We start from the raw sequence: 17,834 nt of genomic DNA, 5'->3' as shown, positions 1-17,834 counted from the left end.
CTGACAGTTCCTACCGGCCTCGTCAATACCTGGAATATTATGAGACGCTATCGAGTCAGCTGTTTCACATATATTATGCTCTTCTAATAATATCTGTTAAGAAAACTTAAGACATTCCCATCACCCTCAGCTGCACTGTTTAGTGCTAATTAGCAGGTGTTGGCATGCTAACATGCTGCACATAGTAAACCCTGCTAAACACAACATGTTAGCGTCATCACTGTGCGTTTGTTACTGATGTTAGCCGTTAGCTCAAAGTGCTGTTGCGCTTGTTTTCTGAAAAAAAAGTGACACACCCTTTGTTGTTGTTTCAGGCCAGTTTCTTTGGTTGTTGAGGTTAATAAGTTTAATCACAGTTGGGATTTTTCTTATGTTTAAGTTTGAATACACTGCTCAAATACTGATAATGGCATTGACTGAAGGATGCAGGAGAAATAAACTGGAGCCTTATTTCACCTCTGTGTGAGGGATGATGCGAGTTTCATAAAGCAAACATCTTAAGGTTTAGCATCAGCGTTGATCAAAGTTTGTTTGTTTGTCTCATGTAAACATTAATTGCTGCAGCCGGTGCACACACAGCTGCAGAGGAGATGGCTTTGGGAGCATAATGAGCCCTTCGGGAAACGAAGAGTTTTGCAGGAATTCTTGACCGATTTAACAGCAAATCCCTGCTTTTCTGGAAGATATAAAGGATGCATCTCTCGAGGTGTGTAGTGTACTGTAGGTTTGAAGCTGCAACAGGCCTGCAGTCATCTGTCAAGTCAAAGCGAAGCCCTCCTGTTGCAGTTCAGCTCAACTGGTCAGACTCCTGAGCCACGCAATTCATTTTGAAACGAAACAGCGGAGAGCCTCCTTCAACACTGCCAAGACTTATTTCCTTACCGATTTATGAATTATTTCTACTGATGTCAAACAAAATGTCAACCCATAAAAACTCCCTGCAGGTTTCAGTGAGGTTGATATTGAGTGTAGTCTCTTTAAATCAGCCAATAATTGGCGTCTGGATCCGCGGTCGTTATCCGGTGTAATACAGAAACGCATAAGCAGCGGCGGGATGGGGTGAACTGATAGTAACTGATCGGATCAGACAGATAATTTTGTTAGGGCAAGATAAACGAGTGTGAATAAGAAACTGACAAAGAGTAGACCAATTTCTCTTCTCTTCCTCCTCGCCTCCTCCTCCTGAGCTGTCTGTGCCTGCGGGCGAGCTTAAGTAGACAATCCCAGAGTGACGGGAATGAAAAGAATGATTCAGCCGGCCGGCTTTCGACACCTGGTCTCTTATTCCCTCACAGGCACCAGGTTAGGATTTATAGACTGGCAAAGACAGGGGAAGTGAGGGTGAGACGGAGGGAGACAATAAGGGAATAAAGTACAGATACAAAGTGTGGAGGGAGCTCGAGTCGAAAGTAAGAAGTTGGATGGAGTTGAGGAGTGATGCTGAGAGAGAAAAATCGATGCCAGAGAAAGCAGGAAGGAGGGAAAGGCTAGCATGTGCTGATTTTGAATCAATAAAATCTTTATTCCTCCACTTCCAAACACCAAACCATATCTTCACGGTTAGCCGAGAAACGCTTTGTGCCGCTGTCACCCGGAGCGGTTTCATCTTACCAAGGCAGCTTCCCCCAGCAGCTGCAATGACTGGATAAACAGAGGAACTGTCACTGTGATCAGGAGAAACCACTGCCTATAGAAATCCAGAAGAACCGAAGAAGATCGCTATATAAAAGCTGTTTGATTGGCAGTTAAAGTTTGGATTTGAGGTGGATAAAACCTCAGCAATGACCTTCGACTTCGTCTTTTTCATATACTCCTCCTGCCTCCACCTCTTTGTTTATAATCTCTTATAGCCAGAAACTCATCTCCTCAAGTAATGGGAAAACTGCATAGGCTTGGAGTCATGCTAATACGACTGCGCTATGGAGGACTCAACAAAGGTTTTATCTGCCGGGGTAAAGAATTCCTCCCATAGCTGCTGAATTTTAATCTAGTATTCACCGTTATGTGCATAATTAAATGTAATATATCACCATACCCTTGCTGGACTCTTGGCTAATTAGCCCACTTGACGTTCTCAAGTTCAAGCCACCCATCGTAGCCTTTAGCCACCATTAAGCTGACTTTGCAAGACAGTTTGACTGACTTGGAAATGAGACAGCAAAAAAACTTTCCGGACGCTGCACATCCAGCACCAAACGGCAAAGAGACAAAGTTAGAAAGTAGCTGAGCCGCTAAAGAACCACAACAGAAAAGCAGAGGAAATACTAGGCTAAGCTTGTTTCTGCCGCCCAAAATGGCCCAAAACATGCAGTTAATCCAGGTTTAACTCAAAGTACATTAATATTAATGGAAACATGCAGCATGTGCTATCAAATTTCCTTTTTCAGAATGTGATTCAAGGGAGATGCTATCCACCTTGTTAGCAAAATGGCTAAAATGCATCCCCCTTCTCCATCCCCCAGTGGTAAAGTCCAGTGAGGAAGTCTATTCTTTTACATGCATTTTTTTTTTGATTTCATGCCATCCTGCAACCTTCGTCGCCAGCCAGTCATCTTGCTGCTGTCTCTCTCTGCCAGATTCATCAGCTTCATCGGCCTCAGCAGAGCCACCAGCACCACTTCCAGCAGGCTGATAGCGAGGCCCTCATTCGGAGTGGCTGATAAACTCGTTGGGGAGACGTCACTTTGAGAAGACCTTGTCTGATGTTTAGTTTCATCCGTCTCCATTTCCCGTTTTATCTTCTCTTATTTATTGTTATTTCTTTGATGAATCGCCCTTGGCTTTCTCTCACAGTCGCTCTCTTTTCTCTCACCATCTGTTGCTTTTTTTCCTCTTTCATTGATTCCAAAAGAGTCAATTACAAGACGCTCTGAGCTGGAAGACAAATTGCAAAGATTCTATGGACTTTTTTGTCGTCTTAGTTCGGTTTACTTTGTCTTTCTTTCCTCATATTCTCCTTCCTTTTCTCCACATACACCTAAAGTACATGCAGACACACTTACTGTACAAATTACGGCAATCATTAGCGACTCAGGTGTAAATAGTTGATAACAGGACAGAGCATAAAGCATAAATATAACTAATGTAATACACTTCAACAGACTTGTGAATATACATGTATAAACAGGTGAGCTTAATGTGCATGTGTGGTCACTTTTTTAACTGACTGACGGTAAATGGGACGATGCCACTGCACTGTGTGTGTAGTGTGTGCGCAGTCTTGGGCGCTAGCGATGCTAAAAGTGGCGGCAACATTTTCCGAAACATTTCTGAGGCTCAGACGCAGCAGAGGATCAGAAGCAGCCATAAACAGATACACAATGTCACGTACCAACACTTGGGCTCATGCCTAAAACGTCTCTGCTGCAGGGGGATACAGTGCGCCAGCCTGAGTTTATTAATGGAAATAAGGCAGAGGGTGAGGATGGAGGGGAACTGATCCTTTCAGTCTTTTCTACAGAGGTTTGAGTTTAGTTATTAAATTTTATTTAACTTAAAGTTTGCCCTGCAAAGGCGCACAAGTCTAAACTGAGACAAATTGAGCTCTTGCTTAGCGTTCAGAAAAGCCAAAAGCAAAATATTCTCTCTAACACACACACAGACTGATGCAATAAATTAACATTTCCAGACTTTCTCCAAGTAATAAGATGGAAAAAGCCTCAAAAGACAAATAAAAACCTACTTTCTGTTTGTTTCTGGAGTTTGTAATTCCACGTCAGCCGGATTTCAAGAGCATGTCCGCTTCATCTTCACGCATCACAAACCAAAGAGCAGAAAGCCTGAAAGTGCGGCAGACTGCCAAAGATCTGAAGCCACACCTAAAATCTTCCTAAGCCCTTTCAGATACTGTCTGAGCGTTTGCTTTGGTCTGGCGAGGGGCCAGATCACGGACGGGATTTGACTTGGGAATATTAGCCAGCTCTGCGCAATCGATGCTGGAGAGACAAACCATTTCAGAGTTTCAAGCTTTTTCTGAGATGTTTAAGACGAGACAGCGTTTAGAAAGACAGCAAGTTAAACCCCTTAATCCACCATTCGAGCTTAAAGCACCGCAATGCTACATGCTAATCTTGGGGTTTTAAAACTTTACCCAGGGATGGCTGCCTGAACACAAATGCCCTTTTCCTGTAATTCCCTGCTGCGCCAACAACACTCTGCCGTAGCGTTTGGCAGCTCTGCAAGAGCAGCAGTGGACCAAAGGGGGAAATCTACCCTAAAGCACAGCCGCTGGCGATGTCGACTCATTTGGTCCATTTTTTGTTTGCTCATTTGTTTTCACAGCCCCTTTCAGACCCAATCGTGATGCTCTCACCTGTTACCAATGAGCCTGTTTAGCTGTGGAATGATCCGAACAGGTGTTTTTGGAGCATTCCACATCTTTAGCAGTAAAATGAAGCACAAGAAATGTATAATTACACGAGACGTCAGAATGAGCTCTCGCGAATCACGATGACAACGTCGAGGCGGACACCAGTCGCAGTCAGGTAGGGCCAAACTCTCCACGGGAGCTCAAAGCTACAGCTCTTCCTGCTCCTCCTAAAGGCCCCATGATTAACATCCACCATGCGTCCCACAGCCAGCAGCCGTATGTAACGTGCTAGATCATCTGCTAATGCCTGGCTCAGCTATATTTAGCCTTTCTGAGTTACCGAACCAACAACCCGCAGATCTCCAGGGGCCAGATGCGCGAACACGCGAACGCCAAGCACACATTATTCCCACACATCGACTGGCATTAATAAAAGAAGGATGTGCAGACTTCAGATCAGATTTCTGGAGATAACTGTGGGTGAAATGATGAGGCTAGAAACTTCATTTTAAATGATTTGTGATGAAGTTTATCGTTGATTTAATTCACATTTGAGTCATAGTTTCACTGTGAAGCTCTGAACTCAATGATCTTCCTTCTGATGATGAATAATGAGGATACGTCATAGGTACGTGCAGTGAATCAGTGAGTTTTGGGTGCTTTAAACAGCCACAGTGGTGCATAATGACGTGTTGTGGTGCTGCTGGAGAACCTCGCCGAAGCAACACAACTTCTTCTTCTTCTTCTTCTTCTTCTTCTTCTTCTCATTGGTTTAACGAGTGGTGGAGCGGGAGTCAGAATCAGTCTACAAAATGACGTTTGAGAGCATTTCTTCATGCCTTTATGGCAAACTGCAGGAGCTGAAGCGAGGCTCACGCACAGTTTAAAGCGTCTGAAGCCCTGGACTCCTCTCAGCTGCTGCCTCTCTCTCCTCCACCATAATCACCCCTTTAAATCTCAGCATGGCAACAAACAGCAGCGCTGTTTTCTTCTTTACAGACCGGCTAGCATGGCTGTGACAAGGGAATCAATGCAAAGGCTAATTAGACTGTGGAGCGTAGCAAGGCGGCGCTGGCCTCCACCAATAAATCGGCGAATGAGAGCGTGCGTGTGAGTGACATCATCAGAGGTTAAGCACCTGTGATTAATGGACTCTCTAACGTGGCTTAATGGAGTTTTTATATCAAGGTTTAACGTCGCTGGAGGTGCTGCGTACAGTCGGGTTGGCACTTTCACTGGGGAGTGAACCCCTCCGAGGCTTAGCTCCCTGCCTCGCACCTTGAGCGACACACACTTTAATGAGTGTGTGTGTGCGTGTGTGTGTGTGGTGGAAGAGAGGAAAAATAGAGGGTGAAAGAGCTGTGAAGTCGATAAACTGACAAGCGAGGGAGTATTTTAGCTGGTAAAATGCACTTGGCAGCATATCTGGTAGTCCGAGTGTGAGTGTGTGTGTGTGTGTGTGTGTGTGTGTGTGTGTGTATGTCAAACTGTCAAACAGCAGTGGAACAGACAAATCCCCAAAGCGCATCACCTTGAAAGGGAAGACTATCCAGAGATGTGTGAATGGGAGAGGGAGTGTGTGAGTGTGTGCGTAAGAAAAGGAAAGAGTGGTGAAGGGTGTGTGTGTGTGTGTGTGTGTGTGTGTGTGTGTGTGTGTGTGTGTGTGTGTGGGTACTATATCAAACACAGTCACAGTGCAGGACCGTTCCTTAAGGGTTCAGAGGAGAGGTGGCCAGACTACAGAGCGAGAGGGGAAGCAAAGGAAGGAGAGGAGAAAGAGAACGGACTTTCAAAACAGGATGTAAGAAGGATGAGAGAGGAGAAGCAGGAAGAGAAAAGGATGAATGAAGGAGTAGAGGTTGAGAGGAAGACGTGGAGGATGAGGGAAGGGAGTAAGAGATGAAAGAGGGAAGGCAGCAGTGAGATGGATGGAGGAATCAGGAGAGAGATTCAACAGAAGAATAGAAAAAGAGAAGAAGGATGGAGGATGACAGGAAGGGGAGGATGGAGGTCAAGGGGGAAAGAAGGAGAGAGGGGAGAAAATAGATGAAATACAGAAAGTGAAAGGTGGAAGACTTGGAAGGAAGGAGGGAGGCAGTAGGGAAGGATGGAAAGAGGAGAGATGGCAGGAGGATGAGGGGATCACAGGAGGAAGGAGACAGAGGAGATGGAAAAAAGATGTAAGATTGTAATAAGATGAACGAGAGATGAGGAAGGAGGAGGAGTAAGAGAAGAATGAATGGTCTGAGGATGAAAGAGAAGAGATCAAGCACTGAGAGAAGGAGGGAACAAGAGAGATTTAAGGACTGCAGGAGGCGAGATGAGGGATGATGAGGAGGAGAGAGAGGAGGGACGGGAAAAGAAAAATGTCCACTGCGGATGACGCAAATGAACAAGGCAGGAGGAGTAAGAGAGGAGGAGATGGGAAAAGGAGTGGAAAACAAGGAGGGAAGGAAGGAATGCACAAGGGGGGAAGAGCGAGGACACAAGGAGCAAGGAGGAGAGGAGAGGAAGCAAAAATATGAAAGCTGGAGAAAAGATGGGTCATCAAGGCTGGAGGGATTTATTCAGCACTCAAAGAAAAAAAAAAAAAATCACCATTTTGATTAATGTTTCCTCCAGCCAGAAGGTTAGCAAACACAATCACTCTCTCCCTCTCAAGCTGATCACCTCAGCACGAGCTACAATCAGAGAGGAGAAGAAGAAGAAGAAGAAGAAGAAGAAGAAGAAGAAGAAGAAGAAGAAGAAGAAGAAGAAGAAGACAAGGCAACACTGAGTGTGTGTGTGCTCATCTGTATTTTAAGCTCCTCCAACGGTTGACAAATGACATCAGGGAATTGTGGGAATTGTCGACGCTGCTTAGCCACCACACACACACACACACACACACACACACACACACACACACACACACACACACACACACACACACACACACACACACACACACACACACACACACACACACACACACACACACAGGTGCGAAGCAAATCCTTTCCTGTGATGGAAGCTCCGCGGGGATGCACGCGGGGATTTGTGTTGAGTGTGTGTCCGCGTGCCGCCGCTCGCCGCCGGCTGACGGCAGGAATAACAATTACGCTGGAGTTGGTCTGCATGTGCACAGGTGTGTGAAAGCTTCTGTCACGGCTGCCTTGTTAAATGACAATCTTCCAACTTCTCCTCGGAGCGAGCGCGCGGGTGCGTGCAGGCGTGATGCGCAGCAGGAGCACGCCGAACACACGCCGCACCGCTCTCCACGCCGCGCTCGCGCTGGGGAGTGCAGATTAATGACGCTCTGGGGGGAATATGTATGCGGAGCGCTTGTTTGCAGGCGCCGTGCTGTATAGATAAACACGAGGCGTCGTACAGCCGCGAGGCGACAGACGCTGTCACACACCTTTCTGCTTCACAGGTCCGATGCAGACAGGCTCGTGTCTGGGATCCGCCTCCATCAGGTAGACTGTACCTGCGTTTGCCAGCCTGCTCTCAGAGGATGAAGCTGCTCTGAAAGCGCCGGATGTCCCACAGCATTCAAATAAACGACAGTCTTTGCAGATCTGTCTCCTAAAAGATTAGGACGCTAACAAAGCAGCCATGACTTGAGGCATTTGCCAGAGGTCACAGTCTTTCTTTAACCTTTAGTGCTTCTGTGGCCTGAACCAAACCACAGTCTGGATGTGAACCCTGGATGGACTCTGCTGTCACCGCAACGCAAGTATGAGAACAGTTCGGTCATATTCAAACGTAATTTCGAGGAGTGTCACCTGTTCCAAAAAGTGAGGTTTTCACGTGATGGTCTCGACTTCAATGAACTAATAACTCAAGTTTTACTGCAAGTTGACGGAAACTGAAACCAAAAGCTGCTGGAAGGAAGAAAATCCATCTAAAAACATGCTTTAAATCTGACTGATGTGATCCTCTAGAGTCATGACAGAGAGGCTGACTTCATCCGACATGAGGCTCAGCTTATTTGACTGGATCAGACACCGGCTTCAGCGGCTGCTCAGGTACGTACACCTGAAATCAGAAATGCACATTCGCGTACCAGGAAGCAGCTGTCACGAGTCATCAACATGCATTTCCTGTCTGCAGGTGGTTCTCCTCGATGCGTCCCAAAAATGGACACATCTTCATCATCTACAATGCAGGACAGCGTCTAATGTGTTTTCCACCCTCTAAAAGAGTTTTCTCTTAAGGTCTTCCTCTCTGAACGTGTCGTGTTCGTGCACTTCGAAAGCCCGTTCCTCTAAAATGCAGATTTGAGTTTACAGCGTGGAACATCTTCCGTGATGTTGACTTTCTTGAAACGCCGTCTGTTTTCCCCGCCGGTTTGATCCGTGTGGATCGTTCTGCTTACATAATCATTTCCTCGACTGGTGTTTGGCTGGTTGGCGCATTTAACTCCCAATCTTGAACACACACACACACACACACACACACACACACACACACACATTCATCTTACACAATCATTAGGGACCCTCTTAACCCCTCACATATGCAAGCACCTGTGTTTTAGCTATTTATAGCCGAAGCTCTTATCCAAACACACACACTCGGTCATGAGTGGCCATTATGTCATCGGATTTAGCGCCGTCCTCGACTCTCACTTGCAGCATAAGCAGGAAGCGTACGTATAGCGCTCTCAACCCACCTCCCTCCACTTCCCACCTACTTCTCACGTCTATCTTCACCCCTCCTCCGTCCCTCTTTATTCCCCTCTTCACTCCCTCGGCTCCTCCACATCTGTCTCCACTGACAGTCCCGCTGAAAGGAGATCAAACGGGATGGAAATTGTAAAATATCTGCAGTCAGAGAGGAGCCTGTGTACGAAAGGAGATAGCGGTAGCCACAGCGCAAATCTACAAGGAGCCATATGGGATGTAATTCGCACTTTACCTCACGCTTACAAATGATTTCAAAGGTGGGGAGCAGGAGCAAAACAATGCGATGGGAGAGTATCACCTCGGAGTTCATATCGGAAAACATCCTGGCAGGGATATCATATGTTTCTGGGCTTCGTTTCACAATAAAGGAAACTGATGTCACACTTATTTTCTTTCATATTTCCTTCAAGTATGTCTCTGGAAGACAAGTTAAGGAAGAAGAAGAAGCAATAAAGGCAGAATATATGGAAATATGCAGTTCTAACAAGGCTGGGATGTATTAAAGTGTCTTGTTCGAAGGCTGTAACATATCAAAGGATCTGGTTCAAATAAAGGTTCAATATGTTAAAGTATGTTGTTCTATGAAAAGTATCCAGTTACAGTAAATAAAGTAAGAAATGATATTCGAATGAAAAGTATCTTGTTCTAACGTGCTGGAACATATCAAAGCTTCCTGTTTCACTCATGCTGCGACGCACTGACGCATCCTTTGCAGCCTGAAGACTGAACCTGCCTGAACTGCTGTGTTTCATTGGCTTTGCTTGATGTCTGGATGCTTTTTGGTAATAAATGTTTGCTTTATTTCAATTAGAAGAGAACCAAGAGAGACAAACAGGAGTTTAACAGAACGCTGAACTGCAGAAAGACAAAGAAAAAAATGCTTTTGAGGATATTCAGTTTATTCCTCACACGATTCTCACATTTTCCATTGAGGTGCATTCATTGTTTCATTATACCTGAAGATGTAAAATGATAAAAATGTAGAGCGCGGTGCCGAAGCTGGAATTTGAATGAGCCGATCGTGTTATTATTCCACAGCTGAAGCGTGCGAGAGACGTTCAGTACATTAACGAGCCGAGCAGACGGAGAATACTGAGGTTAAGCTTTATTCCGCTTGTCTTTTCAATTCATTTTAATTCAACACGGAGAAATTACATCTTACAGTTCAGCGTGCCTGCTGCAGAAAAAGCATTTAAGCCTCACCAAAGAGCCACGTGTGCACCTGATTCTCAAGAATACAGACTGTTTTTCAACCGTGTGTTTGGAGCATTTCGTACAAAAAGGTGATTTCTGTGCAGATATCTGATATCACTGCACATGTCCCAATGCTGTTTACTGGCTTGTCTGATCGTCCCGTAGCTTGCACTGGACAGCTTCAACCTTAACTTCGATGGAAGAGGAGAACGTGCTGCAGAGATCTGGCAGATCTCAAAGTTTTTCACAAAAAAAAACAACTTTGAAAACTGCTATCATAGCAGAGTTCGGTCCAAAAACAGCACCTGCTGCACATGTTTAGGCTGTAATGCATTACGTAACAAGTAGCTTCGGTTGGTGAAATCCCGTCTTTGTACATCACTCTTTGTTGTGGTCAGCGAGGAGGATTCACATAATCCCTCATCATATCTATTGCAATACAAACACATGAATATAGATTAAATATGCACTAATGGAATGAAGGCTGGGGTGTTTACAGAGCACAGAATCTATACATAGAGATTGGACATTGGGATTAAAGTGGATTATAACTTCCTCTGCTGACCTTGTGATATTAATTATCAAATTGAGAGCAAGCTGTACATCCTCTGGTGCAGAAAAAACAAAGGTCAGCACGTCGAGTCCCGCTTCTCTTTTGTTCTGTCGTCTTCCTACTCTCTAATTCTTCTAGCTTTTATTCCCCCCCTCCTCTCCGTTCAACTTTCCTAATCACCGTGCCGCATGTTTACTGTTCTCTCGCACAGATAAACCTTTTGAGCTCTCCAGAGGTTCACGGTATGAAGCCGCTCAAGGCCCCCGCGATGAAACGTTAAAATGAGCTGTATGTACTGTAGGTCGAGCCTGGCTCCGCTCGCATGCAGCTGAAGGTCTCTGCAGCGCTAAGAGAGCCTTTTATTCACAACCAATCGTCAGCGCTGACTATTCAGAGCCGTTAAAGCGCGCTGTGCTGATGCAAACCTGCGAACAAGGCTGATAATACACGGCAGGATGGGGTGACTCGGGATAAAAGAAAAGTCTAAAGTAGAAGGATCGAGGCAAAGAGAAGAAGAGCTGCTAATTTAGTCGCTTTAGTCTGATTTTCATGCATGTTTGCTTCATTTTTACCGTCTCGCCAAAAGCACATTTTTTAGAAAAATCAAGATTTTTCTCTGCCCGTCCACAAAGGTTTGTTGTTTAAACTAATATACCAATTTAAATTCATTACATGCTTTCTCAGTTTGTGCAGAATAAATATGTTACGGGGATGTTTTTCAGTCAAAAGGCTCTGGATAGAAAACAAGAATATCATCTCTTAAGAGGGCAAAAAAAAACTGCCAGTGAAATCTTAACGGGGAAAAACCGCCTTGGCAAGGATCAGGAAAGAGGAAAAGCCCACGCAGGGGGAACAATGCCAAGCTGGCTGCAGGACAAAACAGCGAATAGTTGATACAATCAGAGAGTGTGCAGGATAAACGTGTTAATGGTTTCTTCAGAAAAGCCCAGAGAGCAAACAACGCTTCTCCCATCATCCAACCACACAAACCGAGGACGCCTGAGCCTTATTAAAGGCTCTTCAATGCACGAATGGACGTCAGCGTCTTGGAAAACTGCGGGATAATCTGATCTCAGTCCTGACGGCCCGCTTTTGTCTTGCTGTCACTCATTAGGCTCTGAAGGCTTTAACGTAACTGCCGGACAAACCTGAGAGAGACAGATGAGCTCTGCAGCTCCACAGATCTTTAATTATCATCCCATCCTTCCATAATCCCTCCGTCCATTCATTTATTTCAATCTTGGACACATTAAAGCAGACAAAGCCCATCCCGGTCTAACCCCCCCCCCCCCCCCCCCAATCAGGAGCCGATGAAACCTCATGTTTAAGAGCTTCAGACAGCGTAAAAGGTTTCATTGTAAAGTGCTTCCATTTCCTGAAAGAATGAAAAGATCTCTCATGTTCACTGATCAATATTTAAAGACCGTAGATGACTACACCTCATAAAATGCTCCTCTTTCTCCACAGCTAACGGCGTCTGGACAGTTAAACTCTGCCATCTAATTAAAAGTCAACATTGAGAAAAAGCAGGTGTCTCATTTTTCAGGAGGCTGATGTCTCATTTCGAGACGAAACTCTCTTAAGTGCTGCTTTCGCAGCGGTTCCCCCGTTTTTGACTGCAGGCGATGAGCCGTTTCTGCTGACTCACAGAAGCAGCGCACTTTGAATGCCTCTTTTCTTAAATATCAGAGAGGAACAGGTAGACGGGCGTTTCGAGAGCGCAGGAGTTTTCTCAAATTCGTTTGAGATGCCGGAGGGAGCGTTAGACTCATGCTGAGGGACTTTACAGATCACTTTTTTTTTGCTCATTTTGAATTCAATTCAGGCTTTTTGAGGCCGTCGCAGCTGGCAAATCCTGATTTACACACACAAACCATCCCCTCACCATTACCAGAAAGATGTAATCAGACTCATGAAGCCTGTTTTTTCACGTCTGCTTTGTCTACGGCCGACCCACCACCCGAGGTTAAAGCTCCGATACACGATCAGTGTATCCCCCACCGGACAGGTCAGTTGTTGTTGTCTCACATGACTGATTGTCACTTTAATCTCATGGGTCTTGACCAGGAGAGACTGATTGAAATCCTCTTTCTGAGTCGAGGCTGAATCGAGCGCCGCCATCGTGTCCGAGCACCCACAAACGCACCGCGGCTCTAAAGCTGAATGAACCTGATTCATGTGGGAGCAATGCAATCAAGATTCAGGCTGTGAGGTTTTCCAGACCTGGAGAGGATTTTGACAGGGATGAGAAGAAAGAGCAGGTGTTCCTCGTCACGTCTGAATAAACTGAAGGCAAGAAAATAAGTCGATCTCGCTCTGAGGTTCACTGTCAGCACGGCGGAGGGCGCCGATGTTTGTGCCTTAAGACTCCTCCACCCTGAACAACGTTTGATGAGCAGAACTCATTCAAAGGTTAAAGAAAACAAGCGCTTCACGTCCTTCATCGTGTTACATCAATGTGGACAAACCACTGAGCAGGAAGCTGTGGTCAAATTCACTCATTGGTTAGATGGGTCCAGGGCGGGAACAGCAACGTAAACACAGGAAGAAGGTCCTGAAGGAGGTCCACGGGCCTGGACGGAGACCTCTCAGCTGACAGCTGTCGCACAAACCCACATGAACCTCAAGAACCGGGTGAACGCACCAAGGTTTGTTTAGCCTGAGTCAAACGCGTTAAGAGTGAAAACACCCTTAATAACAACAACAGTTAAAGACTAATTTACACAAATGATACTGTGAATCCAATCCAGAAGAAGAGGAATCATTTAAGAGCTATGTAGGCAGCTGATTTCAGACCAAAGACCCAGGGCAGTAAAATGAGCCGGGTCAGACTGAGTATAATTTGAACGGGGGTCCCGGGTCGTGTCAACCAAGCACACCTGTGAGTACCACTAATCCCAGTAGAACTATGCAGGTTCACCCATACGAGGCCTGACAGAAAAAAGCTTGAAGGTCAGGGTCCACTTGAAACAAAGCAGCTTGTACAAAGTTTTGTCCAAACACGTCTCAAGACACGAGTGTTTACAGCTGTCCCAAATGGCCACACTCCAGCCTAAAGCCTTCCATCGCCAAGAGGGTTAAACCACGGCGAATCGCACAAACGGGGATAAAAGCAACACCTTCGGACGGTCGGACACTTTCATGAGGTTGCACACGGTTGCACAGACAAGTGACAGAAGTAGTTGTGTTAGGAATGAAGAGAGCCTGGACATGGTTGGTATTTCGGGGGTTCAGAGACTGGTCAATGATCGGAAAAGCACTTTAAAGCACCAAACCTGAAAAAGAAACTTGAAAGACCCAAATCAAAATCATGTTTTTAACCTTGTTATCGTGTCCATGGGACGTTTTCTGTATACAACAAGACATAACAGTATATGTGGCTTCAGCATATGGCTGAGCATCTCTGCTTTAGAACTGTGGTCAACCTGTACGATTCGCTCCGCTGGGATCAACTTAAGGTTCGAACACGCTTGGTTGAATTACTCCTGTATCATCACCCGCCACCATGTCGCATACAGTAGCAGAAAATACGAGGTTTGTTTGTTTGGTGAGCTGCAGGCGAGCGGTGGAGGGGTGGGTGGAGACAGAGGGTTAGGGTTAGGTTAGGGTTGGGGGGGTTAGGGTTAGGGTTAGGGGGGTTAGGGTTAGGGCGAATCCACGCTCAGCTGTCCCCGCAGACTGAAATGCACCTTCTTGCGCAGACACACAAAGATAACTGCACGTTAACACACAAACAACACACACGCCGGTGCATGCACGCTTGCAGTGACGAACACTCACACACCCCCTTAAGCCCACCACACAATCACATTTCATTTCCCTCCCTGCAGTCTCCCCCTCCACGTCTATTTTCCTGCTGGATTCCAGCGCTCTGATCTCATCTTCTGCACTTATTGTTCTTTCCTGTGTGGCCATTCAGAGCGAGTCCCTCCTATGGAGGCTTTTTTCCAGTCGGCGGCGATGTGTCAAGCCCGCTGATCCGATCTGCTTAATTCTGTAAATCAAATGAGGGCTGGGATGGACAGATGTGGCATTTTCTGAGGGGCAACCTGAGGCAGAATGTGTGTGTGTGTGCGACAGAGGAACATGTTTATGTGTGTAACGTGTGTGCCCGTGTGACTGTTTGTGGTCGGCACGCTCTTACAGTCTCATCTAACATCCCCGCTCCCTCAGGCCATGGAGCTTTTCATTTGCCTGAAAAACAAACAGCCATAAATCAACCTGCAGTTTTTCAGCCATTATCCATTTGGTGGGCATCTGTCTTTCAACATGAGCATGAAACGGAGGTGAGGAAAAGAGAAACTGCTGTTGAATCATTTAAAACGTCCCTGATTGTCAGTGTTCGGCGAATGCTCGTGGGAAATGAATGAAAATGTATGCCGAGCAGAAGCTTAAATCTGCCTAAAAACACACACATGCTCAGTGAAATCGCCTGTGACATGCTGAGAATACCAATCACTGAGCAACAAAAACCTGGAACTGCACACCCCCCGATGACCAGCGGGAATCAAACCCTCACCCTGCCAAGCCAACAAAACGACGCAAGGCCGAGGAAGGAGGGCAATGCAGGGATGACGAGAGAGAGAGAAACACAAGCCGTGTCTCCATCCTGACACTTAGACGATTCTTCTTTCCATTTTCATGCCAATAATTTTATCTGAACTGAGGCGGAGAGAGGACGATGGAGAGGGAGTGTGCGTCTGTGATAAACGACCAGCTCCAATGCATTCAAATGAGGCTTAAGGACGTGTTTACCCTTCTTCTAACCTGCCTGAAGTCCTGCTAACTCCATCAACCTCTGATGCATTTCCCAATGAGCAGATAACACGCTAATTGTTCTGCCACAATGCCTCCCAGCTGACACGTGTCAGAGTTTGACATCCCATCAGTGGGGCCAACCAGCCTTGGCCATTAGAAATATTTGCACTGCAGGCACCGCCGGGCGCTTTGGCCAAACGCCTCCACCTAATGTTGCACTTGTGGCTCCATCTCTGAGGTGTAACTGAAGGAATCAACGTTTTTGTCTCGCAGATTATGTTGTTGAAAGGCGGAGGAGAAAGGGGGGGGGGGGGGGGGGAAACACCAAAATGTCCCAGGCGCTCTAATCCTCCCTGGAGACAGGTGGATTAGCGGGACGTTCATTGAAAAAACGCGCACGCGCACTCTCTCTCTCACTCACACACTCACACACACACACACACACACACACACACACTGCTAGATGATTTAATTCCCAGTTTGGTGCAGGTATTTGCTGCTGAATTCCCCTCGTGAGCTTCGCTGAGGCGCAGAAAACCATCAGCAGAGCGGAGCGCAGCAGGGACGGACACGCGAGCAGCCACACCCTCCGTGAATGAAGCCCAGCAGCACCCATCCACAGACCTGAACACACCCTCTGCGAAACCCACCGCGTCTTGACAAGTCTTCTGATCCGGTGTTAAGCCTCAAAATCATGTTTTTTGCGCTTCTACCAAACGATGAGAAAATCGCTCTCAGCGCAAATAATCCTGAATTCCTCATAAGTGTGGATTTGTTTTCTACAACATACTAAATTTCCACAGTCAGCGCAGGAATTAATGAACTGTGACGCCCCAGAAAACAGAGAAAAGAACATTTAAAAACTCAGAAGCGGACTGAATCACTCATCAGGGGCGTTTTGCGGCGCATTGGACGATGCGACGCGTAAAAACGCATTTCTCCACCACAGCTCAGCTGCTTCATCCACCTGTAAATCTAACGGCTCAGTCAAGTTTCCGCAATCAGACAGAGTCCCTTAGTGAATCCCTTCACTCGTCTGCCTGCAGATGATGGTGCGCACACGCACACCTCAGTGCTGCTGCCTGCTCAGCGCCTCCAAACCTCAGCATCGGTCTGATTCCCTTTACACTGTCCGGGAACTCGATTTCCTCAAAGTTTCATCTAATCCAAACGCGCCAAACCTTCTGGATTTGACACTATCACCAACTTTCACCCCCAAATTTCCCCACACACAACTCCGCGAGCAGCCCTGACCTCCATCCACCGACCGTCTGTGTCAGAGATGCGAGGGCGCACCAATCATTCTCATCTTTCGCGTATTTTTTATTTTTTTTTTCTCCTGAGACAAAAGCAGGTTCACTCACCCCTGAAGACATCCGCTTGTTCCTTCTGCGTCCTTGCAGTTTGCGATGTCCCTGTTTTCATAGCAACATCCTCCTTCTCTCAGCGCTGGCTACAGTATGTCCATGTCCTCTCTCCGGGCTGACGGATGAATCTCGATGAATCCTCTGTTTCAGCTTCTTCTAGAGGACAGAAGAAAACGGACAGTGAGTCTGTGCGTGTCTTCAGTCCACCTCAGTCAGGATTTTCTATCAGTTCGCCCCGGCCACAGCGGCAGGAGACCAGGGCGGACGCGCCGGACACGTCCTGCGGTCCATGTTGGTCCGATGCGCACCGAGACGCGTCCTGCACCGACACAGCAAACAAAATGACAACAACTCTTCCTTTAAGTTCCAGGCTAAACAACCGATTAACGCATCTGAGCGGACGTTGATCCGTCTCCTTTGAGGAAAGTTTTAAGAGCGGAGAGCAGAGCGCGGTGGGGATGAGAGGGAAACAGCATAAAGGAGTCCTGACTGACTAAAGCCGAGAGAAAGGGAGGGAGGGACGGGGAGAGAGAGAGAGAGAGAGAGAGAGAGAGAGAGAGAGAGAGAGAGAGAGAGAGAGAGAGAGAGAGAGAGAGAGAGAGAGAGACTGCAGACTCCGACTCGCCTCACTGAGTTCAGTCCTCGGCTCTGATGTGTACGCACAAAACCATACGTACGCCTTTTGTCACGCATAAACCACCATTTCTAACCGAGGCTGTGTGGCGGGAACGTGCGCGCCTCACACTTCAGAGCGGGTTTTCAAGAGGTGGCGGTGAGAGCTGCAACCTTAAAGTAAAAGATGCAGTCAAAATGTTACTCTGAGGCGCTTTTGTAACTTAGTTGCGTGCACACGGGTTCAGTGGTGAATCTTCAGAGTTTTAAGCATCAAGCAACAAGGAAACAAGCTCTTCCAAACTTTGAATTACAAAGAATTCAAACGAGCTGCATGGTAGGCACAGGCAAATATTTGGTTTGGTTGTTAA

The 17,834-nt window shown here is 46.6% G+C and overlaps 1 protein-coding gene across 1 annotated transcript in view; it reads right to left on the bottom strand.

Annotated features, from left to right (window-relative positions):
- htr2cl1 (5-hydroxytryptamine (serotonin) receptor 2C, G protein-coupled-like 1) overlaps window positions 1-17,501 on the bottom strand; it is a 127,034-nt gene extending 109,533 nt beyond the window's left edge. Inside the window, exon 1 of the mRNA XM_070993221.1 lies at window positions 16,849-17,501. The gene's annotated coding sequence lies outside the window, so the exon portion shown is untranslated. The remainder of the gene's footprint in view (window positions 1-16,848) is intronic.
- Between the last annotated feature and the right edge of the window lie 333 nt (window positions 17,502-17,834).

The sequence above is a fragment of the Chaetodon trifascialis genome, chromosome 23 (genome assembly GCF_039877785.1).
Source record: "Chaetodon trifascialis isolate fChaTrf1 chromosome 23, fChaTrf1.hap1, whole genome shotgun sequence".
Classification (NCBI taxonomy): domain Eukaryota; kingdom Metazoa; phylum Chordata; class Actinopteri; order Chaetodontiformes; family Chaetodontidae; genus Chaetodon; species Chaetodon trifascialis.
This window is presented reverse-complemented; position numbering and strand designations above follow the sequence as displayed.